This window comes from Passer domesticus, chromosome 16 (genome assembly GCF_036417665.1).
Source record: "Passer domesticus isolate bPasDom1 chromosome 16, bPasDom1.hap1, whole genome shotgun sequence".
In the NCBI taxonomy this organism is placed as follows: domain Eukaryota; kingdom Metazoa; phylum Chordata; class Aves; order Passeriformes; family Passeridae; genus Passer; species Passer domesticus.
The window spans coordinates 14,625,341-14,647,628 of NC_087489.1; the positions used below are offsets into that span (position 1 = coordinate 14,625,341).

A 22,288-nucleotide genomic window follows, 5' to 3' on the forward strand; every position below is an offset into this window, starting at 1 on the left:
GCAGCGGGGGATAAACTAAGCCTTGAGTCATCAGCACATCTGTGTGTAGGAACAAAATCCCCCAGGGACGGAACAGAGCCTGGCAGGGCAAGGCAAGGAGCAGGGGAATGGGGAAAGTGGAGGAGGTTTAGGGCTGGGCACTGGGCTGTGTGCCCTTGCACCAGGTGTCCAGTGAGGGGCCCCCACTGCTGGGGGGTTCTGTGATGAGAACTGGTCTAGAGTTCAGTTCACAGCTTTAACTTCACAGCCCTTAACAGTATGCCAGGTGTGCCCCTGTTCCTGGGTTGTGCCAGGCCTGAGGCAGGTCACATTCAGCACCCAAACACTTCAGCAGTGTCTGCCCCATTCTGTGTGCCCAAACGGCCAGGGAATGTCACAGCAGGGAACACAGAGCACTGCAGGGACTGGAAACAGCACTTCCGAGAAATGTTTTCTTCATTATAATGTGTTTTGTTGGGGTTTTTGGAGCTGTTTTTTTGTTTTTGGTTTGTGTTATGAGTTATGGATATAGATGGCAGGGACAGTTTGTGGCTCAGAGCCTTCAGCTGGTACAGGCTGCCCAGGGATCACTCCTGTGCTCAGGCACACAAAGGGCCTCGAGGGCTCCTTGTCTTTGCTTTGGTGACCGTGCCCAGAGCACACAGGGCCTGGGTGTCCCTCTGACACCCTGCTGCTACCTGCCGTGCCTCTGTGGCAATAAGCAGGGATATTTCTTTTTTTCCATTAGAGATTACTATTATTTACAAGTATTATTGTTCCATTTCAAAATGCAGCTCAACAATTGCAACATTTTCCACTTCTCCCTGGGCATATCTGATGGCATGGCAGGCTCGGCTGGGCAGCGCTGCCAGGAGGGCCCAGAGGGATGTCCCGGGTGGGAAAAGGCGTCAGCCTCAGGCGGAAGAGCTTTTCTGACCCGGATTGCCCGGCGGCTCCGAGCCCCCAGGGCCAGACCGGGATGGCCCGAGCGGGACAGGAACGGGACAGGGAGCGCCCGCTGGGGCTCGGGCACGGCCGCGGTGCGGGTCCGCAGGGACAGCGGCTCCCTGCGAGCCCCCGGGAGCGGCGGGGCTGGAGCTGCTGACCACGGTCCCAGTTAAACCAGTGCCCCCAGCCCTGTGCGGGGGTGCCAGCCCCAGCTTCAGCCCCAGCCCCAGCCCCAGCCCCTGTCTCTGCTGTGTGTGCCCCTGTCCCATCCCCCGCCCCAGCTCTGTGTGCCCCTGCCCCATCCCCAGCCCCATCCCCTGTCCCATCCCCTGCCCCAGCTCTGTGTGCCCCTGCCCCATCCCCAGCCCCAGCCCCTGTCCCATCCCCTGTCCCAGCTCTGTGTGCCCCTGTCCCAGCCCCATCCCCAGCCCTATCCCCTGTCCCAGCTCTGTGTGCCCCTGTCCCATCCCCAGCCCCTGCCCCAGCCCCTGTCCCAGCTCTGTGTGCCCTGCCCGGGCAGCTCCTCCTCCTCCTCCCCTGGCAGCGCTCAGCCGGCCCGGGAAGGAGCTGGGGGGATGTGCTGGGGAAGGGCTGTGCTTTCCCCTCCGGAGGGCTCCAGTTCAGATGTCCAGCCTGTCTGAAGCTTGAGCTCTTCAGGCCAAGAGCGTGTATTATCTAGTTTGTGTTTTATGGCAGTATATGAATGTTTTGTTACAATAACAACAACAACAATAATAATTAGGGCCGTGAGAGCCCTGGAGGGCTGGAAAGGAACCAAGCCCTGCAGGTTCTCTCGGATGTTCGAGTCTGACGAGGTTGAACCACGCAGGTTTAACCCCCATGGCTGGTGCCCTCTCTCACCCTGGCGGCTGCCACCACCACCAGGAAGTCTGCGCCCTCCTCCCCTGGCAGCCGGGATACCCTGCGGCTTCTCGAGGGAGGAACCCGCACTCACCGAGGAGGATGTGAGTGAAACTCACTGAAATTTCGGGAGTGTGGGATGAGGGTCGTGAATCATCCGACCTGCAGCCGCCGCCAAGGCCCGCACAGAGCATCCCTCGGGGGCTGCAGCGCTGTCCTGTCCCCTGGCCACCCTCGGGCTGAAAGCCCCTTCACGTCCCTCTGGGAACTCGCTGAGGCTGACTGTGGGAGCTGGTGCCACAGGTCACTGGAGCCATCCTCCTCCAGAACTCAGTCCCAGTGTTCCTGCTCCAATCTGGGTGACGCAGGAGCTGCAACTTCCACTGGGAGATGAAAAAGACTTTTTTTTCAGATCCCCCCACAGAAAACCTGAGTGTGCCCGGAAGGTCAGGTGCTGCTGGTGCCCCCCAGGGTCAGCAGTGGTTGTGTTTAAGGCTCTGCAGTGGGCTGAGGCCCCCTCATTTCCCAGTGAGAGCCGGGCAGTCTCTGTGGGACGGGGGTCCAGGCACCCCGAGTTCCCTGAGCACTAATCCCAATTCCCACAGTGTTGCCTCAGCTAATCGCTGCCTCAGTTTTCCTCACTTGTAAAATGTGGGGGTAATAACTGTGCATACCTCACAGAGGGCTGTGAGGATTCATTAATTAAACGATGTTCGGGAAGTGCTTTGAAGATGAAAAGCCCCATATAAATGCTGGGTGTTACTGGTGCTTAGTGAGTACCTTCACAGCCACAAGCAGGGTGTGCCTGCAGGAAGCAGAGCCATAGGCTGAGCCTTATGGCTAAGTGCCTTTAAAAATAAATATGATCAGTAAATGCTCTGGGGAGGTCAGCTTCCCTCTCCTCCCCCTGCGGGTGAGCTCCCACCTCAAAGGAACTGGGGTTTCTCTTTGCCTCCTCCACTTCTGGAAAACCAGAGGAGGTTTGGGAGTGCTCGGGAGAGAGCTTGGACTCGTGGTGGTGATCTGAGACACCGCAGGCAGCCAGCGTGCCCCGAGCAAGAGGCACTGGAGGGCTGGGCAGCGAGGGCTGGGGGCAGCTGTGCCCGTGCCTGGGCAGGGGACACTGCCACTGCCACTGGGGACAGGGGACACTGGCACCGGGGGCAGGGGACACTGGCAGTGTCACCGGGGGCAGGGGGCACTGGCAGTGTCACCAGGGGCAGGGGGCACTGGCACTGGGGTGGGGAGGTGACACTGGCACTGCCATTGGGGACAAGGGACACTGGAACTGGGGGCAGGGGACACTGCCACTGCTACTGGGGGGAGGCACTGGCACTCGGTGGGCAGGGGACACTGGCACTGGGGTGGGGAGGTGACACTGGCACTGGCACTGGGTGGGCAGGGGACACTGGCACTGGGGTGGGCAGGGGACACTGGCACTGGGTGGGCAGGGGACACTGGCACTGGGGTGGGCAGGGGACACTGGCTCTGGGTGGGCAGGGGACACTGGCTCTGGCACTGGGGTGGGCAGGGGACACTGGCACTGGGGTGGGGAGGTGACACTGGCACTGGCACTGGGTGGGCAGGGGACACTGGCTCTGGCACTGGCACGAGCAGGGGGCCGGTGCTGCCGTGGCTGCCCTGCACCCAGCTAATGACATGCATGCTTTGGGGAGACAGAGGCAGATCTGTACTTGCTGCTTCTACACCTGTTGGACTGAAAACACAGATGCTGATTTCCTCTTCTCTGTGCCCCTGGAAAATCTAGTATTTAATATTCACCTGACTAGGCAGAAAGGAGAGAAAAGGGATTTTTGATTAGGTTAATTGTTTTTAATGACAGCCTGCCACATTTGACAGATCCCTCTTGTGAAGCCTCAAGACAAGCAACCTTTTCTCTCAGATGCACTCTGTGTCTCTGCATTTTATAAGCTGAAGTTTCATTTTCTGATTTGGGCAGGGAGGTGATTTCTTTCACAGGTTTCTCTGGGAATGCCAGACCTGAGCAATAACCTGGGGGAGGTATCCAGGTGGGACTAGTGGCAGAAACTGGAAAGGGAAAAGCTGCTTTTCCTGGCCTCAACTAGCCTTGCTGACTGAAAATTAACCACTTAAGAACAAATGTTGAACCAGATTCAAATGTTTCTGTATGAGACTGTGGCAAAAACTGGACATTCTTCTGGGACAGAGGTGTAAAGTGCTTCAAAAACACATGCTAGTTTTTAAATGATAGCTAACAGTAAAATTCATCAGATATATTATTAGTTCCTTATAATCTAAAACTATACAAAAAAAGAACTTGTAAATACCTGAGTCATAACTGAGGCTGAGACCAGAGGGCATCTATCACACCTGGAACTGGTACTGGTGGACTGCTGGAGGGATCACAGAAACAAGGGGATGTTCCAAGGCAGGACAGACGTGCTGGGTTTGGGACCACAGACCTGCAGGGAGCAGCCAGTGACTACCAGGCTCTGTGCAGTCTGCAGGGGTTTCATCTCACCCATCCTGGAATGCCCCCTTGCTCGGTCCCTTATCACAAAGCCTGTCAGGTGGCTTGGGCAGGCTCTGGAACACGGGCTGGGACACGGGCCTGCTGTGAGACTTCAGATCTGTGTGCCTGGCTTTGCCCATTGATTAGGATGATAGCCTTCCCAGAGTGTTGTGGTGATTAATTATTAATGCTAGTAAAGCGTTTTGAAGATGAGGAGTGCTACATGCTGGCTAAAGATCTTAATTACCTCAGCCTCATGATTAAATTTTTATATTTACATAATGAACCAGTCACGGAAGAGGAGCAGAGATGGTCTCTCCTGGTGGACAGATTCTTACAGCTCAGTTATCTCTGCCATTATCACTATCTAAGTCGAATCAAATCCCTTTTTCCATGGGGAATCTGCTTTTGGAGTGAGCAAAGCCCACATGCTCCATGTGAGACTCCCGACATGGCAAACAGCCACGGCTCCTTGGCTAATTTCAGTCCCTGCCCATGAAACTCACCTCACCCAGAACTTGTTTCAACTTCTCCAGCTGTTCTTGGCATGTGTTGAGATTTCATAAAGTTGATGCCATCAACTCCCACACATATGGCAAGGCAGAGTGAGAGAGAAAACCCACACACAGTAACTAATATATAGGGAGAAGAGGTATTTGCATGGGAGAGCACAAACACAGGCTTTGCTGGCTGGCTCGGGCTGCGAGATGCAGAGGATATGCAGATGGGAGGGTGACTCAGAGAGCCCTGCCAGTGCACAGCTCCAGGAAGACACTTGCTGCTTCCCTGCATTGCCTCTGCTGCTCAGGGGGGTCATTTTTGCTGCTGCCCTGAGCGTGGCCGGGAGCAGTGGGGGACAGGGCAGCTGCTCCCTGGCACTCTGCTCAGGGGAGCACACGGCTGGGCCACTGCAGGAGCTCTGAGCCACAGAACAATCTCCCCTTGCAGTTGGGTTTGCTGAGACATTTAGCCTGTGATACAGAAGGTTTGTTCTCCTTGGGTGTCCCTTTTCCTTTTCCTTTGGAGGCAAGTGCATAATTTTTCAAACTTTCAACGAGACTCATTTTCAAGCCATAATTCATTATCAAGATGACACCCAATTATTATCAATTTACAATCTCAGCCGAGTTGGGAAAAGTCTGGAAAATGCAGGCAAGGGAGAGTTTGGTGGCAAACACAGAGTGCAGGCAATGACACCCCTTCCCAAACACACCTTCAGATCTGGGCAGATCTCCAGGGGAATCCAGGCTTGTCTCCTAGGGATGACTTCGGGAGAGGCAGAAGGTTTTTTTCAGCACTGAGCACTCACAGTAAACTTTTTCTTGGGAATTTGATGTGCCAGTCACAGGGCAGCGAGTTGGGGTGCTGGGGATAGAGCCAGGCTGGGAAGGACACCAGGACTGAGACCAGCACAGGGGGATGAACCTCAGGCTCCTCTGCTCACTCAGCCAGGCCAGGGGTGTGGAGGGGCCCTGGGCATGCTGGCTTTGTGCCATGAGGCACTGGGCAGTGCCCTCCCTCGCCAGTGTCTCCACCTGAGATCAGAATCTCTCCTGGGAGCTCCAGCCCCGTGCACCTGCCCTGCAGTGGGACTGGGCAGTGCAGGACCAGCCCAGCGCTGCAGTCACTGCATTAGTCACTAATGGGCTGCACACTTAGAAAGCATTTAAGTCTGTTTTATAGTGATTGAAAGAGTGCAATGAGATTTTGCTAATTAGCTGACTGCATACCCAGCAAGCCCTGCACAAGCTCGGCCACATCGTGGGGTTTATTGGACACCAAGCATCAGCCTTTCCATTTCCTCTTCTATTTATATTCTCTGTTCAAATGAAAACCACAAATCTTTCCAGGTGACCTGTTTATTAAGTGAATTTAGAGCACTTAACATTTGCATTTATTAATTTTCTAGAAAAACTGGTATTACTAGTTACTGAGAGCTAACTGCTATCTCAGATTTCACTGGATACCAGCTGCAATTCTTGGTAATAAGACTTTGGTGATGATTAAGCCAATGATGTGATTTTCAGTGGCACCTGCAGCCAGCTCCAGCTTTGCAGTGACCTGTGAGGACTCAGCACCTCGGACAACACCTCCACAACCCCTGGGCACAGATGGAATAAATGCAGAAGTCTGTGTGGCCAGGTTGTTCCAGCTGTGTGCACAGAGAGCAGATGTTGGTGTGACCTGGGTGTGCATCTGCTCTGAGCCCTGAGGGCTGTGAGGGGATGGCACCCTGGAATTACTGGTGTGAGTTGCATGGTCAAGCAGAACCCCAGAGCCAAGTTCATGTCCCAGAACATGAACACTCAATCTGATTGTGTTTTAGTGAGAATGTTTGGGTTTCTGAGCTCAGTCCTGGATTCTGGGTGCTCTCTTCTGAAGAAGAACCTGTGGTTCCTTCTTTCCAGGCTAGGACTCACAGACCCCTCCATGCTCTGGAGTTTTGCTCTACATTTCCTTGCATGATCAGAAATGCTCTTTCAGTAATTTCATCTCATTTCTTTTCAGTAATGACAGATCTTTTCTCTTGACAAAACCACCTTTATATTCCTCTACTGGGTCACTGTTAACTCTTCTACACTCTACATAATAACACTGGAGATTTTCTGAAGATAGGCTTTCTGCCAGTCTCCTTCATAAAAATGAATTACATCTGGAGCAGGTACGAACTTGGAACAATTCCTACCTCCCAGGTGAAATAACTCATCTGATGCATAGACATACCATGAATCCTGCACAGACTGAAGAGCCTGGGAAGGTGGAAGAAAATTTTTCTAATTCATAGCTGAATTTCTTCTGATGAAGGACATGTACAACCAACTGCAAGAAAACAATGATTGTTCTGATTATTTTTCACTGTAGGAATAATTGGTAACATTGTTCTTCTTGGCAAAGATGAATAGTTGGAACCAGACTATTTCACAGAGACAAAATATCCACAGGGAGAGATTTTTGAGGCAGTCATAGGATGCACCCTACAGAGTGTGATTCTCATGACATTAAAGCTGTGCTAATGGTGCTGCGATTAACTTCTAATGAAGAGAGAAATGAACCTGACAAACACAGCGTAAATGTTCTATGGAAAGGACAATAAAAATATCACATTTTGGGCAAGGTCTGGCTCTCATTGGAGCCAAAAGGGTTGAATTTATTGAACTTATCCAAAACAGGAAAAAGAATTTATGACTGTGGAGGACGAAGAAACACTGCTGTGAGTCCGAGCCACTGAATAACTCCACACCACAGAAGAGATCCCCCAGAGTTTTGCAATAGTAACTGTTGTGTTGCTTTGTGGAATTTTCTGATCCTTTGATAATGTTTCCTCCTTTTAACAGCAAAATCCACACTGCTCTTGAAAGCTTTCAGAATATTTTTCCTTATGCTTTCATCCCAGGGCAGGCAGGACCACATTTGGTATTTAGGACAGGGAGCTGGCAATCTGGATTCTTTTCAGCTTTGTCACCAACCCGTGGTACGACTTTGATCTCCTCATGGTACAGCACCACGTGGAGCAGCCCTGGGGAGGCTCCTGTGCCTCAGAAAGGGCCCTGTCTGTGCCACCCTGTGCAAAGTGGCACTGCCAGCTCCGTGTGGCTCTGCAGCCTGGCAAAGCCACCCCTGCTGCAGGGTGGGCTGGGGCTGCTCAGGGCTGCCTGGGTGTGCTGCTCCCCTCAGCCTGGCTTCTCCACGGGGCTGCAGCTCCACAGCTCTGGCTCCGCTCACCTCTCCCCCAAGGCCACGCAAAGCGAGCGTTTATTTAGAAACAATTAAAATTGAACATTTAGATACTTGACTGGGAGGAAGTAAACAAGTAAAATGTAAAGTAAACAAAAATAAAATATTTCAATTCTGGCTTCGGTTTTGCAACCAGAGGCCATTCTTTTAAACACTGTCCCCTGGAATCTCAAAGAATGCTCACATGCTCAGAGACTGGCATCCATGGGTGCCAGGCTGAATACACACTGTGCTCCAACCTTCTTTGGACAGCCCTTTGAAGTTCACCACTCTTCTATTTCCTAAAATTAGGTTTTATAATATAAATGGGTCTCTAATTGACTTTTACCAAAGCCAGTAGCGATGGATATTTTAGCAGTGGTTCCTCTGGGTTCAGACCTAATTGACCAGAAGGTGTGTGACCTCTGTAAATACAGCTCTGGCCCTTCCTGGGAGCCAGGTGCCTTATTACTGCTGCCTTCCTCCTGGCCAGCCTGCTGGCTACTGCTTCCCACCCACTCTGAGCTGCTCCCTTTGTTCCTTTACACACAGCTATTAGTCTTATTCAAGGCACTGCTTACACCCAGCTTCCATTAACTTCTGCCTTGTGGTGTTCCCAGTTTCCTATAGAGACCTGTGCATGCTGCTCCGTGTGAATGGGGATTATTGGTTGCTAACCATTGTCCTGACACTCGTCTGTGAGTGCAGACATTCCTCAGCTTCATCCTCTCCCCCAGTTTCAGGCTAAAACTCTGAAAACCCCTCAAAACTCCTTCACTTTTAGTGCCTGCCTTGAAAGGAGTCACTGAGCACCTCCAGGTCCTGCTGGCTGTGCCTGGTTTTGGGAGCTTTGTTTGAGGTGAGGCAGCCCCTGACTGCTGGGACAGGGGGTGCTTGCTCTGGGGGATGAACAACTGCAAACAACAAGCTAAATAAAAACACGGGCTTTTTGTAAATGCCTTCAGCTTTAAAATGGGACTTTCAGTTTCTAAAGGCTGGCAGGGAGTTAGTTTTGAGTCAGTCTTTGTGTGGTCATTTTCATTCTGGAATGAGAGTGTTCTTGCACAGAATTACACTAAAATGTGTTGTCAAGAGACATTGTCTTTTGTTTCCATGAGTTTGCAAATATTCCCAAACAAGTTTGATGTAAGCCAGAATGTCCCAGCTTTTATCTTGCCGAGTAAAAGCTTCTCCCTGAGCACCACGAGCCCCGGGCTCGCCGGGAGCTGCTGGAACGAGCACATTCCTGGCCTGGCAGTGCCAGCTCTGTGCCACGGCCCCAGAGAGGTGGTCCCCAGCTGCTTCGGGGGTCTCCTGAGGTGCTGCCACACCACCACGTCATGATGAGACTTTAATGAACTCTCTGAGCTGCCTGAATTCCTCTGACGAGGGGCATTATATGTGTACAGTTTGTTTGTATTGTTGCCTAATTATGAGCAGCAATTAAGACTTCACACCTACAATTTGTATTCACAATTTGTAAAATTCCCTTGCCTGGAGTTCTCTACTGCTGCTGCCAACAAGGCATACAGCAAACTTTATTCTTTATTCTTTATTCCCTCCCTGCGGAGGGAGCTGCAGAACGGGCTGCGCGGGGCACGCTGTGCCTGTGCCATCCTGCACTCCCCAGCCACCAGCAGCGGCCAGCGGCCTTCCCAGGAGCTGGCACTGGGGAGGGCTCTGCCGTGTTCAAGCACCAGTGCTAATCCATTTAACTGTGTCCATGCACATCCTGAAGTGATTTGGGAATGGGCAACACACTGAGCACATTTATTCACATCCAATCTGCAATTTAGCTGTACTTTAAAAACATAGCCTTGGAAACGGTTCTCCTGGGGAAGGATAAAGCCAGTGGTATTTTTTGTGCCATTAGGTTGGGTGGGGCTGGGCAGTGGGTGAGCAGGAGGGGCAGCAGAAGGGGCAGCAGGAAGGGGCAGCAGGAGGAGCAGCAGGAAGGGGCAGCAGGAGGGGCAGCAGGAAGGGGCAGCAGGAGGAGCAGCAGGAGGGGCAGCAGGAGGAGCAGCAGGAGGGGCAGCAGGAGGGGGCAGCAGGAGGAGCAGCAGGAGGGGCAGCAGGAAGGGGCAGCAGGAGGAGCAGCAGGAAGGGGCAGCAGGAGGGGCAGCAGGAGGAGCAGCAGGAAGGGGCAGCAGGAGGAGCAGCAGGAGGGGCAGCAGGAGGGGCAGCAGGAGGGGCAGCAGGAGGGGCAGCAGGAGGAGCAGCAGGAGGGGCAGCAGGAAGGGGCAGAGGGCAGGAGCAGTCAGCCCAGCTGTTAGTGGCACTGCCTGGGAGCTCCCAGCACCCTGCCACAGCAGCCAGAGCAAAACCACCTTACCCAAGCGTGGCACTTACTCATGGGAGCCACAGGGACTGACCAGGGGCTCCAAGCTCTGTTATTAGTTTTGTTGCTGATTCTGTACGTTGTGATCAGAGTCAGAGGCCAGCCAGAACATGGCAGCATTGTTTGGACAAAGAGAACAGCACCAGTCCTTCCTCCTGGCTGAGGAAAGTTTCTCCTGGAAAATGGTCCTTTTCTGACTCTGCTGGGGAGTTTTGCAACAGTATCTAGGAAATATATTCCAATGGGAATGCCTCCAAATGGTGACTATAACATGAGTATAAGGTATTGTTAATAAATTAATTGACTTTGGGTTTTTTAGCTAGAAAAATAAACCCTGGCTCATGTTGTTTGAGTGAAACTCAATTCAGCACAGGCAACATCAAGAGCACAACCAGGATAAAAAAACTACCACACAGTAAATCAAAGAACAAGAAAAGTACAAGGTTATTAATGCTTTACTATAACATTCCTCACAGCCTCTCTGCACTGTGGATAACTGCAAGCCAACATTTTTCAACTGTCCTAAAGTATGTGAAATGTAAATGTTTAGAAGAATGTTTTTGTGCCAAGCTGAGAGTGATCATAAACATCAGCTTCTAATAGAAACATTTTCAAAAGATGCGCTCTGTGCTGCCAGCTTTTGAGAGCAACACCATGTAAATTAGGCCGGAGTCTCCTTGGATTCCTGACACTCCATTGCTGCCTTTTAATTGCCAAAAATTGTTGGATTGATGCTGTGTTTGAATTTAAAGTATGAACTGCAACTGCATCAAATACGCTGCTTAAATGTCGTGCGGATAAACAATAAATCACCTGCTTGGGATTTGTTCTGGGGACAGCCTTAAAGAAAATCTTGAGGGGAAAGAAGCGCTGTTCTAATTATGCCCCTTTATTCCTGTGGCATCACGAGTGTGCCTGGTGCTGTGCTGCCAGGTGCAGTTTATGGGCTGGATGTCACCCTGCCATGCCATGACACACCGGGAGCACAGCGTGACTTGCCCCGAGTGCAGCCACCCCACCCTGCCCAGCAGGGAGGGGACAGTGCCACCTGCACGTGCTGAAACTGAAACCCTGCCTCTGCTCAGGAACTCCTCCATCAGCTCTCCTCAGAGAATCTCAGCCAGAATGTTCAAATCCAGGAAAACTAAAAAGCCTTGGGAACTATAACCAGTTTCAGCTGACTGCTTTGGTTATATCGTCCCAAGATTGCAAACAAATTTACATTTTGTAAGTGAAACATTTTAGCTTTGGGATTTAGAGTTTCCATTTTAGTTTAGTGCTTAATTATATTTTAAAAACCCTTAAAGCAAAGTTAAATATTTGGATCAAAGTATCAAATGTCATTTTTGTCACTGCTGCTAGTGAATCCAGTTTAGTCTCTTGCTAGAAAAAACAGACATCTCTGATCACAACTCAGAGCATCTCCTCCTATGATCCGTGCTCATATTCTTCCACTTCCCACCATCCAGGACAGCAGATGGTCATTGATGACATGAGGTTACACATGACATGGTTATTACTGGATCGTGGTTACAGATCTTTGCAGGGTCTATTTTGATAAAAGCCTTGGACTAACTTCAGAAAAACCTGGTTTTAGATAAACTTTCCAGGCTTTATGTACAGCCTGCCACTTGTTTGGAAGCAATTTAAAAGGAGTGTTGAGAGGCAGAGGGGCAGCTGTAGCACCCAGCCCAGCACCCAGAGCAGGACCCAGAGCCAGGGCTGGTTTGGAGCCTCGTGCTGGAGCTGCCCTGCAGAGAACAGCACTCCTGGCTCGTCCTTCTCTGAACAGCCATACGGTTTTGGCTCATCCTTTTCTTTGTTTTTGTGTTAGTTTGGGATGGTCATGCTCCACTGACAGCCTGCTTAGGGGAGTGTGGCAGGCAGGACAGTCCAGGGGCCCCCTTCCCCAAAACCTGTCTGGGAACAGCTGAACCCGACTGTACAGATGGTGGGAAAAGCCAAGAGGAAACACTCTGTCCTTGCAAGCAGGAGAGGTGCTAAAGGGGTGCAGAAGACACTGTTTGAATTAATTTCCCCTTTTTACTCTTTTGATTGCTACAGGAACAATATGATCCTTAGATGGAGTCAGCACCTGTGTCAGAGAAACAGAGACCAAGAACGAGCTGCAGAGGGGAGGGGACCAGTCAAGGCTCACAGCACAGGAAGATGGGAAAAGGACTGAACAGCAGAGGATAAGAGGATGTGAGCTGTGCTCACAATGAAATCACTGGGAATTCTGCCATGGAAGCAGAACTGAGTTGTTCTTTCAGGTATGAAAAGTACTGTGAATGACAAACTGAGCTCCCATTAAGAGGTTAGGGCAGGAAGCTGTTTTCTTCCAGGGATGAGCCAAGAAGCTGCAAAAGCTGAGTCCCTAAATGTGTGTGTTCAGGCCAGGCCTTGACAGAAGCCTTGCTTTCAGCATCCCCTGAGGATGTCTTTTAATTCACACCAATATCTCCTGTAGTCCTTCCACCTCTCCACTGATTTCTCGTGGCCTTCCTTCTCTTCTCCATCTGATGAAGGACTGCACTGCAATCCAAAGCACACAGCAGTCAGAGGATGTCTTTGCATTGTCTTCAGTAGCCTTTGAATCAGAGCAGGGAGGTCACAGTTCCTGGGTTTATAATCTGTTTTGCAGATGAATCAGGATATTTTGCTATTGTTTTGATTTGAGCCTCAGAAAGCCCTGGAAATAACATGAGCAGCAAATAGATGAGACAAGGTTTGTGCCAATGGGACATCCAAAATATGTCATCCCAATACAAACAGGTCTTGGTGCAGAGCTAGGAATGAAGGCAAAGTATTCCCTCCTTGTGCTTTTACCACTCCATCGTTCCAACTCCCCCAAATTATCATAAAATTGTGCAAAGAGTAACAGCCAGCAGAGACCAGCTCTGCCTGGCTCCTCGGAGCCTGCCAAGGCTGCTGGGATGGTGAGGGAAGGGACACACAATTCATTTTGAGAAGGTTTTTCCCCCCTCTTTTTGTCGTCTTCTTTGTGGTGGTTTGTGAAATGCTGGGAAGGAGCAGCACAATGAAGAGGAAATGTTCCAAGGAAAGCAGGCTGCTCCATGCCATTGCCCAAGCAGCACCCAGAGCACCAACCACGGAGCCTGGGAGTGTGGGGCACACATGGGCACCGCGTGCTGCTGCCAGGAGCCTCCCTTCCCTCTGAATTCACACAGCAGACCCAGGGCAGGGAACCAGAGCCTCTCCAAGCCTGGCTGGGGCTCTCCCTCTCCCCAGCACAAATGCAGGTGCAAAGTTATCGAGTCCAGAATTTTTTTGCACAATTTAGAGCCATAAAATGGAAGCTGCCTCTGAGCACTTGGCTCTTCCTCTCTTGCAAGTTCGGGCCAGATGCAAAAGAGGACTTAAGCACTTACAATTCCATAGGTTACTCCCTGCTCAGGATAACATTTCTTCCAGTACCAGCAGCTTTATGCCTGGACATGCCCAGAGCTGCTGGGATCTGAGCAGCTTAGTGCAGAGCTCCTGGAACCCGGCGGGATCCTCGGAGGAGGAAAGGAGCGTTCCTCCTCTCGGGACAGCCGGGTCGGGAGCATTCCAGCCCTGGAGCACCACAGGAGCAGTGCCCTCACATCAAGCAGCTGCTTCCCTCAGCCCTGCAGGGGCAGGAGCAGCGTGCTGGGCTGCAGGGCTTGCCCTGCACAGGGACATGCTGGGCTGTTTGCTGTCAGGGCCAGCTGGGACTGTCCCCCAGAACAGCATTCCCTCCAGAAATGACACTGGGAATCTGGACATTTCCAACACAAAGAAACAAAAACTCCAGGCCCTTTCAAGGAAAACATAAATGTAGTGAATTAGAACAAAACCAAAACAAAACCAGAAAAACAACCAACCAGAAAAACACACCACCGAAAACTGAAGAAACCACAGTTATTCTGCTGGCTAATATCACGAAGACATGATGGTACTTGCAGCTTCCTGCTTGGACCTGGCTTGCTCCAAAGTTATTTTGTGTGTTAATCCTGTGGTTTAGATGATGAAGATTAGGTCTGAGTGAGCTGGTTCAGATAAAAGGGGCAAAGGCAGCAACCAAACCTTCGCCCAAACTCCAACCTAAACTTTTCTAAGCTTTAAATAAAATCAAAAAAGTATTAACTTTTCTTTATTATTCCTTTGTTTTGCAATTAAGAATTTATTTGTAGTGCTGTTATTCATCAGCTACAGTTATTCATTCAAAGCTTTGGAAGTCACAGTGCTATGAGGAGCGAGCTCTTACCCCTGCAAACACAAAAACACACGTTCCAGGTTCACAAAAATATGTTTCTGCTGCCTCTCCTGAACGTGGCTTTTTAATGGAACTGGGACTTTTAATCCTAGTTACTGCTTCCAGTGTAACTGCCACCACACCATGCAAGTCTCTTCCCAGTTTTGGTTTCTGTGCATCTTGGCCTGCAATGTTCAGTTACAGATTTCCTGATAAAGATCCCAGCTGACAGCCAGCAATTTGGCCAATGTTCCTCAAATAAATAGGAATATAGAATCATGTTCCAAAATCCAGGCAGAAATGAGTGATTGATTCTCAAAAAAACCCCAAATCCAAAACTAAACAAACAAGAGCTGCCTGCTGCTTGGCAATTTTGAAAATTAAATTAATACTATGCTCTTTTGCTTTACTACGTAATACTTCTCAGTACCTATTTTTAAATGTTTGCCTCAGCCAATAGCACACTTCAGTGCTTGATTAGCACATCTTTGGCACGCAGAGCACCAGGGCAAAACACACTTACTGCATTTGTTCTCAAGCTGAGCCACTCTTTGCAGATGTCAAATGCAAACCCATAACAAAGCCATGTCTGCCCCTGTGCACAGGCACTGGGCACTGGCACTGGGCACTGGCACAGCTCCTGCAGCTGCTGGCAGGTCCCAGGCAGAGCTGGCAGCCCCGGGTGCTGCAGCCCTTGGCACAAACCAGGGACATTGCCCACAGAGAATGCCACTGCAGCCCACTGAACACTGCAGGAAAACCCACGGGAGGTGTGCCACGAGGGACACAAACCCCGTGAGGGGGGAGTTCTCAGGTCACCACAGCTCTCAGGTCACCACAGCTCCAGCAGCCCGCGGGGCAGCTGCTCCTTGGCCTTTCCAACCTGCAGGAGCACAAACGAGAGGCTCAGACTGGAGTCTGGCTGTCTCACTGAGTCACTGGTGAGCCTTCACAAGAGGCTGAGCTCCCAAACGGTGAGGAAATGAGGATTCTGACAGGTCAGTAGGATCAGTCCAAGCCTTCCAGCCCTAAAGCTGGGTGAAGTGTCCCAGGAGGGCACAAGGAAGGGATCTGTGGAGACCTGCTCACACCTGCAGCCACTGATCTGGGGTGGGCACGAAGGAGGGAGCTGCTTTCTGTGCCAGCTGCTCTTTGTGCACTGCTTCAGCCAGGAAACATTAAAAATGGGAAGAGTGAGCCAGCTCCAGAGAGTGGCTTCCATCGTTATAACCAAAGAGCCTTTGCTTTACATTTGAACTTTCTGAGTGCTTATTCTAATTCAACCACAGAATCTTCTGAGAGTTCAGCAGTCACTAATTAAGACCTGCAGAGATTTATCTGTGGTTGATCCCTGCACTTGGCAGCTTTTTCTTCAGAGGGCCTGAGCAGTGCAAAGTGCCAGTGCAGGGAATGCCCCTCGGAGGAGCTCAGGGAGCTGCACCCCTTTCACTCCCCTGCCCCTGCCCCAGCCAGCAGTGCTGCTGTGTGGCCTCGTATTTAGGTGAAAACAAAGAACCCACTTCAAAAATAAACTGCCCTAGGAAGCGTCTTTGAAAATTTTTAATGCCAAATTACAAAAACATAACATGCAAATGTAAATAATTTCCTCTGCAATGAATGCAGGAAATAAAGTAGTATAAACAATAGGGAATTGGACAGGTCTGTTTTATTTCCCTTCGTCCTCCATCTCCCCCACAGTGTGATTTAATAAATATTAATGAAAAAGAGAAGGAATAACACTTATCTATTAATTTTTCTGCCTTTATTTTATGATCACGCCTAATTGAAAAGTGTTTTGGGGTTCCATGTAGTCATATATATGGTTGTTTGAACCTTTTATTAGCCATGATTCACTCTGCATATCAGCACAGCATGGAGCTCATGCCTTCAGCGTGTGTCTGCTCCTTGGTGCTCAGTTATCTGCCTGCCCCGAGCTATCCAAAGGGCTGGATTTGCATGGACACCGTTCCCCCATGGAAGGGAATGCCAGGAATGACCGGGCTGGTACTACCTGCCCAGGTGAGCTTCCATTCAAATAACGCACATGCCACCAAAACAATTCACATCAAAGCTCTGCCTTTCAACAGAATTCAAATGTAAGGACTTCTAAAGCAATTGAGCAGTTGGCTTTACAAATGAACTTATGTCAGCTGCTCTGTATGATGAGTGACTAAATTACTTCTGTATCTAATCTTATCTCGCTATCTGTCTGTCTGTTTTTCAGCATTTCAGTGCCCATCACTGCATTATCCAGGCGCCACCAAAAGATTAAGGAGCTCTGCAGGGACATTCTCCACATGGTCTGTTCAAAGGTCCTTAGCAGAGCCTCTCATTCTGGAAAAGGCCGGAGGAGGGCAAGGAAGAGAGCCACGGGAAAGGGAAAGGGAAAGGAAAAGGGAAAGGAAAGGAAAAGGGAAAGGGAAAGGAAAAGGAAAAGGAAAAGGAAAAGGAAAAGGAAAAGGAAAAGGAAAAGGAAAAGGAAAAGGAAAAGGAAAAGGAAAAGGAGAAAGGAAAAGGAAAAAAGGAAAAGGAAAGGAAAAGGAAAAGGAAAAGAAAGGAAAAGAAAAGGAAAAGGAAAAGGAGAAAGGAAAAGGAAAAAGGAAAAGGAAAAGGAAAAGGAAAAGGAAAAGGAAAAGGAAAAGGAAAAGGAAAAGAAAAGGAAAAGGAAAGGAAAAGGAAAAGGAAAAGGAAAAGGAAAAATGAAAAGGAAAAGGAAAAAAGGAAAAGGAAAAAAGGAAAAGGAAAAGGAAAAGGAAAAGGAAAAGGAAAAGGAAAAGGAAAAGGAAAAGGAAAAGGAAAAGGAAAAGGAAAAGGAAAAGGAAAAGGAAAGGAAAAAAGGAAAAGGAAAAGGAAAAAAGGAAAAGGAAAAAAGGAAAAGGAAAAGGAAAAGGAAAAGAAAAGGAAAAGGAAAAGGAAAAGGAAAAGGAAAAGGAAAAGGAAAAGGAAAAGGAAAAGGAAAAGGAGAAAAGGAAAAGGAAAAGGAAAGGAAAAGGAAAAGGAAAAAGGAAAGGAAAAGGAAAAGGAAAAGGAAAAGGAAAAGGAAAAGGAAAAGGAAAAGGAAAAGGAAAAGGAAAAGGAAAAGGAAAAGGAAAAGGAAAAGGAAAAGGAAAAGGAAAAGGAAAAAAGGAAAAGGAGGAAAAGGAAAAAAGGAAAAAGGAAAAGGAAAAGGAAAAGGAAAAGGAAAAGGAAAAGGAAAAGGAAAAGGAAAAGGAAAAGGAAAAGGAAAAGGAAAAGGAAAAGGAAAAGGAAAAGGAAAAGGAGGCAGCAAGTGCTGAGCCTTTGTGGCTGTGCTCACGTGTGTGGCTCTGCCCAGCGGGTGCTGCAGTCCAGGCCCCCGTGGCAGTGGCCTTTGTGCTGCTGCAGGGACTGTCACACTGGGTGTGTGCCCCTGTCACCTGGACTTGGCTGCCATGGCCTCCCTGCTGTCCCTGAGCTGCTCTCAGGTGCCATTGCCATGCTGGTTGTGGTTTGGGGATGCTGCAGCCTCAGAGCAGGATATTCCTCTCCAAGATCCCAAGCAGGGAGCAGGCACTGCACCTCAGGAGCTACCTTCTCTGGGAGGACATGCCAGTTACATTTCATTGTCCTGCCAGTGGCAAATCCTCCCAGCTCTCTGTGTTTGAAGAATACAGCAAGGGGGGGTTCAGTGGCCACAATCTGCACAGCACCCGTGCAGTCAGGAGAGAGAACCTTGTCCAGGACTCCCAGTCCTGCTGCCACTGAGCTGTGGTGTCTCTGGGGACAGCCTGGCCCTCGTGTCCTGGGCAGGTGGCACTGCCCGTGCCCTGCTGCTCTGCTCCAGCAGCTCCTGGTAAGTGAAATGTGCAGGGCTGTTTGAGAAGCCTGGCTCGGTGCAGGGGGCCATGCAGCGTGCTGACGTGCTGCTCAAACGAGCCCTGGAGCCCTTTTGCCCCTCTCGGCGCAGCGGGGATTTACGCTGGGGATAAATAGGTGGTTCCAGAGTGAGAAGGAAAGAGCCAAAGCTGGAAGCTAACCACAAAACGTGGGTGTAAACGATTACCAAAGGCTTCCAGTAACTCTGCTATCATCAGAGACTGGCTTTATGGGTATGGCCTCAAGAAGTTTCCCTCCACTTAATTAAAGAGGCAGATAAGTATCTAGGTGGAGTGTGCAGATAGGTTCTGAATGAGTTATCCACTAAGGCTGGTTCGCTGCGCCTATTGTTAAAGCCAGAATATAATATCAGATTAATGCATTATATTTGCCTATTATAGCACTATGTCATCATTATATGACATGTTATAATTAAAGCCCTGCATTAGAAACAAAACTATTTGGCTTGGGATAAGTTGCCTTTATGACTTCTGTGGTTATGATTTCCTCCTTTTCTTAACCCCTTAAAACTGCATAATATAGCTATTTGTAGCTGTATAAAGAAAGTTTCTAGTTTCAGATTCTAATCTCAGGTAATTCAATGTAAATAAAGTCAAAATCTGGCACATGGTCTTTTCCTGTGTCAGAGTATTTGCTTGTAGAGGGAAATCCACATTGTTTGGGTTGACAGAGTCCCAGAGATGGGCAGATTAAAGAGCAGGGTGCCTGACTCGCCATCCTTCCAGTGACCCCTGAGCTGTCCCCAGCAGCTTGGTACCATTGCCCAGGACTCCAGGAAGCTGCTTACCATTGCCCAGTGACTCACTCTTCCTTTTCCTTCCTGGAACCACACAAGATAAAATTGGTGCTGGTTGCAGTTTCTGGCCGCAGCTGCCGGGAAGCCAGAGCTGGGTGTGGGATCCCAGCTTGGCTAACTGACTATGCTAATGGCCCTAATTAGCTATTTGCATATGCACACTTTTCAATTGCAGTAGCTGGTGATTCATGCAGGCGAGTGCCAGCCCCAGCCGCGCTGTCAGACTGGGGCACAGGGTCCAGCAGTGCCCCTGGCCCACATGGAAGGCACAGAGCGGGGGCTGGCACCAGGCAAGGTGGAATTCCCAAAAACGGCCAGGCCGGGGCTGCTGGCACACCTGGCAGGGCAGGGAATCCTCCTGCTGCCCTTTGGAGGCAGCATTTTCCATGCAGGCTTTTGCAATGCCCATATAACTCTAACTGATGTCTTTTATGTCCCTGACTGGAGTGTGCCCTTGCTGGGCTGGGAGGTGACCACCTTAATGAGGGAAATGACTTAATGAGGGGAGCACTGCCAGGGGTGACATCCCACTGTCCCCTCAGGCCCTCCCTGAGAGCCCACTGTGCCCCTGCAGTGCTGGCAGCTCAGTCTGATTCCCAATGACCTTTCCCCTGGACTCTGCAGAGAGCTGGATTTGGCCTTGGAAATTGGCTTGTGCACCAGGAACTGTTTTGTCATTTCTGTTTCGCTTGGAAATGTGCATTCTCCTCCCAGGGCAATTTCTGCCGTGCGGGAAGGCCCCAAGTGTAAGTGCCAGATGTGTCAGATCATCAGTCTGGGGCACACACAGCTTCTGATGGAGCTGCTGCACATGGTTTTAGCATTTCATCTAAAACAATACAGTCCCTGCAGCAAGAAGTAGACAAGTAAAATAATAATATGCAAAAAATTGATTTTAACTTTTGCTTTGAACAGATATTTACCTGGCCTTGGCCACTGGTCCCGTGGCCACTGCTGCAGGGAAATTCCCCTGTCTGGTGTCACTCAGGCAGGTGAGGCACTGAGCCCACCCCACCCAGGCTGCCCTGGCAGGGGGATGTGCTGGGCACAGCAGAGTCCTCTCCAGTGCTGCTTCCCTGTCTGCTCTGCAGGCTCCTGGACACCACAAACCACTGCTCATGGCTGGGAGCAGTGCTCCAAACACTGCTCATGGCTGGGAGCATTTCCATCAGCCTCTTAAGGTGCTTTCAGAACCCCCTCAGCGCCCCCAGCCCTGCCTGGCAGGCAGGTGTGGGCATGGCAGGTTTGTTGTCACTGTCCCTGCAGCCCTGCCATGGGCCCTGAGTGCCCCTGTGCCAGCACCAGGAGTCTCCAACACAGGAAAGGGCTCAGGGCAGCCCAGGGGAGGCAGAGCTCCCTTCCAGGGCAGGAAAGTGAGGATGCTATCCAGTTCTGAGGGTGATCTTAAATCCCTGGAGGTTATGGGGCAGGATAAAAATATGGCCCCTGCAGAGGATTTCCTAATGAGGGACAGGCTGCTCAGTGAGGGAAAAAATTACTTTCTAATAGCACCTGCCTATTTTACATACGTAATGAGCCAGACTCTGTGTGGTCAAATTATGTCAGGGCAGGGTTTGGAGTGAGGGACAGTTGTGCTTCTGCCTTTACAGTAACCAGTGTCACCCTGGGAGGGAGCAGAGTGGAAAGGCACAGCGATGTCTGCAGAAACCAGCACCTAACAAACCCAAGAGGTCCATTTGGGTTTCACCACAGCAATCTGTGATCAAAAGACTGGGGAGGCACTGGCTGAGAGCACAGCTACGACCCTGGCTGGCAGTGTCAGAGCTGTGCAAACATCTCCTTTTGCTCTCCCAGGCAGGTGGCCCTTGGTTGGCAGCTGTACCAAAGGCTGAGCCCTGTTTCTTTCCCCACCTGGTGCTGCAGTGGGGGTCATGCAGGGCTCAGGGGGACTGCAGCCCCTGCCCAGCCCTGGGGCTCCCTGGCAAACTGGCACTGCTGGAGGGGCACCCGAGCACGGCAGGAGGGATTTGCCCCTGAGCTGCCCAGAGCTGCAGAATCCTGCCCAGCCCCTGCCTGTCTGGGCAAGGTCAGGCACCCACAGGGTCCCTGCTGCCCCCTGCTACCCCTGCTCCCTGCTGAAGCAGGGCTTTGCCTCTTTAAAAAAAAAGAGAGAGAGAGAGAGAGAGAGAGAGAAACATTTTTGCTCTACCTGTCCCAGTAAACTGGCTCTCATGCCAGTAAAGCATTCCTAATTGGCAGGATTTAGAGACTGATCATTTCAATTTATGCCCAGAACAGGTAGGGCAGCAATGAAAGCCTCTCCCACCCAACCCCACCCCTTCTCACCAGTGTGCCTCAACCCTGCCCTGGAGGGACCACCTGGAGGGCTGAGCAGGGAGTTCCCTCTCTTGCTGCCGTAAACAGCAAACAGCAGGCTGAGCTTGTGGCTGCTAACAGGCAGTGTCCCCTGGCCACACAGCTCCTGCAGGGCCGTGCAGAGGAGCACCTGCTGCTGCAGTCCCGAGCCCTTTCCTAACACTGCCTTTAACACTGGAGCAGACACCAGAGTGAAATTTTCCCCTGAGGTTGGGGGAAGATCATCCCCTGGCTGTGGGAATGGTGCCATCACTGCCAGGGCTTGCTGCAGCCTCCCAGGGCCCTGGGCTGCTGGGGATTGCTCCCCTCTGCCCAGGCCCTCACCACGTGCCCATTTGCCTCCTTGTCCTTTGTGGCAATGCCCTTCCAGCCTGCCAGCCTTGCTCCAGGACCGTGTCCCTACGAGCAGGCCTGTACGACAAGAGGATTGGGTGCCTCATTCCCTGCTGGAATTCACCTGCTGGGAGTGCCCCTTCCCTCACAAGGCAGGCTCCCCTCCTTCTGGGGAAGGCACAATCAACCCACATTTGTTAGGGACAGAGGAAGAACTACCAAGGAGCATTAGATTTCCCCAGGAAGTAGGAGCATCTATCCCTCTAAATTAAATGCTGTGCCAAAATAAAAACTAAATCCAGCACGGTACCAACGGGGAGCCATTAGCAAATCAGGGCTCTGCAATTGCAGAGCTAAAATCCAAATAACATTTTCCAGTAGCCATTAGTCTCC

General features: G+C 50.6%; 1 long non-coding RNA gene across 1 annotated transcript in view; it reads left to right on the plus strand.

Annotated features, from left to right (window-relative positions):
• Positions 1-16,951, plus strand: part of LOC135282105 (uncharacterized) — a 105,393-nt gene extending 88,442 nt beyond the window's left edge. Inside the window, exons 3-4 of the long non-coding RNA XR_010348432.1 lie at positions 12,399-12,607; positions 16,799-16,951. This is a non-coding gene — a long non-coding RNA (uncharacterized LOC135282105). The remainder of the gene's footprint in view (positions 1-12,398; positions 12,608-16,798) is intronic.
• Positions 16,952-22,288: the final 5,337 nt, after the last annotated feature.